Raw genomic sequence first — 5,376 nt, forward strand, 5'->3', positions numbered from 1 at the left:
TGAATATTTGTCGTAAATAAACCCAAAAACAACTGAACAGATTTGGATGAAATTTGGCACCCGGGTAGATCTTGTCCTGGATTAATACATATACTACTTTTGAACTCGGTAATTTACCCAGTGGAAACAATGGTTTTTGTTTACCTATCTGTTTTAAAGTAATCTATCGCAAAGCAAGAAGAACAAACCTTAACATTACTATTGCTTCAGATTATAGTGTAAAAGATGATACAAGAAGGAAATTAAACAACGGAAGCTTCCAGGCGACCATAGCGGTAACGTTTTGTCATATAATTAAAATGATCAATGCAGCCAATACTATAAACAGAAAGCTGGAAGTAATTACAAGGAAATTGGCTTTATGATACCCATATGTGATATCAGAACAATGTCTCGATGAATTTAATAAGTTCTCGCAATCCAAAAGTTCACCATAAAGAATCGTAATCTTCGAAAAAATTGTTTCCTCATTGGCCAAGGATCAATTCAGGTGTTGCCCTCAGCAGAACAACGCTCTAACCGTATTTTCGAAGCTATGCATTCGAAATTTATAATATAGTATTTCTAAAATATGTTATCATGCTTCGGTTGATCTTTTTTAAATATTATAATTATTGTCCCATTAACTTCATAATGTTTCACTCATTTCATAATGAAAATGCCTCTAATAATTTTGGCTTAGTGCATGTCCTAAGTTTTTACTTTTTTTAATGCGAGCATGGAAAAATGACACAATGCTCCTGACAGTAAGTGGACTTAAAATGCACTTCATTTCAATTTGCAACCAACACTTGTAAATAGACAATTTAATAAGGAACATTTTTATAGATTAACATTTTCAAAAAGACCTTTAATTGGTTTTGAAAGACATTATTCGTTAATCTACATATTCCCGGTCGTAACTCGTGCGCGTTAAATGTATGGTGCTTATGTTCAAGGCCGTTTGTTCGTGGAGGGGCTTTAACTTGGTTTCGAATTTCTGATATGTGTCATGTTTCAGAAATTCTTTTTATCTTTCGATATGTTTACAGAGGTCATTATACTCATAGTAAAAAAATGTTTTCGAGAAGTGACATGGCTTGGAAGTTTTAGAACAAGTATGTTAATTTCTTAGAACAATTTCTTTAATTTGTCATGCATATGTTTTGTTCACGGCACCGCCCTCGTGCCCGCCAGTTTTAATATTCATTCACCTATTAATAATTCCATAAAAATTGCACAATTTTAACGAACATATTCATAGACTGAGTAATAAGTAAAAATGATACCGTCTGCTTATTACAGTTTATAAACTTAAAGCATAGACTAATAATAAAATTTTATTGTACGTATTGTTTATGAGCCTTTAATATGCATTCATCTATTCATCATATAATTCAAATTATATACGGACATGTCAAAATCAACCGCAAAAAACACGGAATTACCGACTTTACAATTTTTTAAACCGATACCAGTTTAGTTTATCAGCAATTTCATTAATAACGAATATTCTAGAATATTCTGTCAATCAATCAATCAATAAACGTATCGCCGTCCAATTGTGTATATTCCAACAGATTATTAAATCAAAAATATATTATGCTTTAAGCATAGTTAATTTTTTACCAGGAATATGTTTTTGCTTTCTGGTTGAAGCAACGAAAAAAACACGATAGAATATGGAATTTTAGTGTCTTTGAATAAAAACTCAAAGCATTTTTTCTAAATATAGGTACGTCGAAATTTCATAACGTTATGTGGTTAACAGCCTCTCGCTGCAAAATAAAGGTGAATATACCTAAAAGGGAATCATATATAAGCCGATTTTCGAATGGTATAGCATACTTTTTAACTGAAGGAATAACAAACTCATACAAAACTGTATATAGCAGTGGCGAAAGGTAAAATTTTCCGAAAGGTTCAATGTGGTAGACTAAGGCCTAATTCCTCCTAATAAGGAGGCCCGTGTTCAGCAGAGGGACAGATATAATACAGGGACGATATCATTATTATTAATAGTCCCTTGTGTATAATAATGAGGTTTTTCTTTATTTCGTATTAATATCTGCAGAAGATAGACAAAGTAAATAAGTACTGGTCGTTAAAGTATATGTTTAGTCATTACGTCATCATCATCATCATATCAGCCACAGGAAGTCCACTGCTGAACATAGGCTTCCCCCAAGGATCTCCACGTCGACCTGTTGGAAGCGGCCTGCATCCAGCGACTTCCTGCGACCCTAGCCAGGTCGTCCGTCCACCTTATAGGCGGGCGTCCGACCTTTCGTTTGCCTGTACGTGGCCTCCACTCTAGAACCTTTCGACCCCAACGGTCATCGGTTCTTCGAGCTAAGTGTCCGGCCCACTGCCACTTCAACTTGCTAATCCTATGGGCTATGTCGGTAACCTTTGTTCTCCTACGGATCTCCTCATTTCTGATTCGATCTCGTAGGGAAATACCGAGCATAGCCCTCTCCGTAGCTCGTTGAGTGACCTTGAGCCTCCTAATGAGGCCCACAGTGAGAGGCCACGTCTCGTATAAGTCATTACGTATATAAGTATAAAATTTATTGAAATAAAACTATTTCTATAATTTTCTTTCGAAGTTTCGAAGCCTTTGCAGCATTCGTGGTCAGTCACGTCACAGTAAATACACAGACTAAGACTAGAAAGCAACACACTTACGTTGGCCACAATGGCGAGTTTAACGCCTGGTGTATGTGTTCTTAGGGTCTTAAACTATGTTCTTAACAAATTTCAATCAAATCCAGTGGTTGGTTTTTGAGGGTTTGTCGCATTGAGACAGCAGGGAGGTGCGGCGGGGACTTTGTTTTAAAATACATTTTTTAACCTTTTAATAGGAATAATAAGTTGCGTAACTTTAACCGTTTACGCTGCGCACGCAACGGAAACTCTCAAAAAGAATAAATTTTCTCCATTTTAGTAACATTTTTCATCAATTCTCCGTTCCTATTTGTCATAATGAAATATTATATAGCCTCGATAAATGGGCTAAACACTAAAACAGTTTTAATTCGAACCAGTAGTTCTTGAGATTAGCACGTTCAAACAAACTCTTCAGCTTTATGTAATATACTAATAGATAGGGCACGAACTAATATTCAAATATTCAATTTCAATAGTATTTTTGTGCAAAAGCTATATTAACAGTAGATATAACAATTGCCGCGAGTTAAGCAATGTATTTATAAAACACGTCGCTTGACCTATTTTTTACTATTACGTTATCGATATGAACGGCCATGACCGAAGGCTTTAGAATAATCGATGGCGTGCCTTCGAAACCTTCGAAAAAAGAACTATCGAGAGTCAGTCTAAATTCTGAAATGAATATATACACGGGTAAACACAAACAGTCTTACTTATAAACTTGTTTAGCGTTAAGAGGTGGTTAAGAATTGCTTAAATAGCTGTCAAATACATCACCGGTTCCTAATTTAAACCTTATTAAGCGACAAGATGGCGGGTTTTGATTCTCAGCTGATCGAGTAAATTTGTCTTTTAACTAATCAAGTTTTGCGAAATGTTTATAAGTAAGAATGAAAATGTAATTTTAGTAATTAATATGAAACGTCTACCTTTCAACGTATGTCATTCATTTGGGGTTGACGCACAGGGTTCTTCGTACATATTTTGATCTGATGCGTGCGAGCGTTGCAAATATTGATAAGGGCTTCACATTAATGTTATAAATACTAGCTTTACACACGGCTCCGGCCGCGTGACATATTTTCCGGAATAAAATTGGTTTAATAGTTCCTGAGAAAGCTCATTCAAACAAACTATCTCTTGACCTTTATATATTAGTATAGATTTTTAACAATGATCTAGAGTCGCCCGAAGCGGTGGATAGAGATGCAACTAGGCCACTGACCTCGCTTTTAAAGACAAATACAAACATGCAAGTTATAAAGATGCTACTTTAAAATTTATTTTTATGATTTTCTTTAAAATATGTATTTAGAATTTCTACACACTATTACAGTAAAAACTGCAGAGTAGGAGATACGACGTCAAATATCTTCTAACAGCGGAATATATATATCGACGCTTGAGAAGCAAACATATCTAAGCGACGAATATACCGAAAATAATTTATGTACATATTTGTTATTGCCAGACTTTTCTGCGTTGTTTGGTTTAGGTTCTTTTACATTTAGGACAAGTTTGGAATTGAATGTAGTTTTTTAAGTAATTTTATATATTTTATTGTTAAAATCGAATCTTTAAATCCCTTCATTTCAAAATCTACCGATTGTCGCTTAGATACGATTACCTTTCAAACGTCAATATAAAGTTTACGGAAGCACAAATTAACACCGAGACATTGGTAATAAAATCCATGTTAATAGAAGCAATATAAAGCCGAGGCATTGGTATCATTTGATACGTGTATCCCAGTACTAGTACCTTTAATTCACATGTAATGCTTTCTAATCTCTAATGCTAAGATCATGGAAAGCCACTAGTTCCGTTACTTTCACCGGTACACAACGGCTTCACGGTATCACTAATATTTCACGTTCTCTTTCGTTTGTATGACATTAAGAGCCGGTCTCTATATCTTACTGACAGGTAACAAACTGTTGCAATGATAATTTTGGAGGTTATCTATGTTATCATAAGCTAAGATAGATAAGAATACCTTATCGTATCTATCAGGGGTCAAGTATTATTACTGTCATTGGTGCGTTTCGTTATTGCTAAAATGAACATATAGCTATTTTCATTGTTATAATAATTTATGCGGCATATTATTTAAATGGCTTTGCGTGAAATCGAATGTAAAAATATTGCATTTTTTATTGTTGTAAACCAAGAGTACTCCATTTTTTAATATTAAATTCACTCACCCCACACTAGAGTTACGGGAAACAGCAGGATAAGTTAGTGCAACTTTTACTGTCGAGTTGTTTTTACAAACTTTAGTAAACGTTAAAAACTTTAGCCAGCGGCCATTAGTATTCTTCGATATTGTTTCATACCTATTAACATGACCTTAGTATATAAGTTTACTAGATAGTAAACTTATATACTACGGTCCGGTCCGGATCTCCGAGGAGATCCTCGGACTATGAGGGAACAGAGAGTGCATTTGTGTATTAAACACATTTATGAACTAAAACATCTCATGCGTACTTGACTAACCTCGAGATTTCTTAATTTGAAAACAAATTTGTAATATTATATTTCTTTTATTGTAAATTCATTAAGACTTAACAAAGTTGAAATTATTGGGAAAATAACAGAGTACTAAAATTTAAAAAGTTTCTTTTCGCGAAAATGTATATATATATTCTCATTTCCTACCTACAGAAAATGTAACATAATCTACATTGAAGTTTTCTACCATTACCGACATCACATATAGGT

The sequence above is a fragment of the Manduca sexta genome, unplaced genomic scaffold (assembly GCF_014839805.1).
Source record: "Manduca sexta isolate Smith_Timp_Sample1 unplaced genomic scaffold, JHU_Msex_v1.0 HiC_scaffold_46, whole genome shotgun sequence".
In the NCBI taxonomy this organism is placed as follows: Eukaryota; Metazoa; Arthropoda; class Insecta; order Lepidoptera; family Sphingidae; genus Manduca; species Manduca sexta.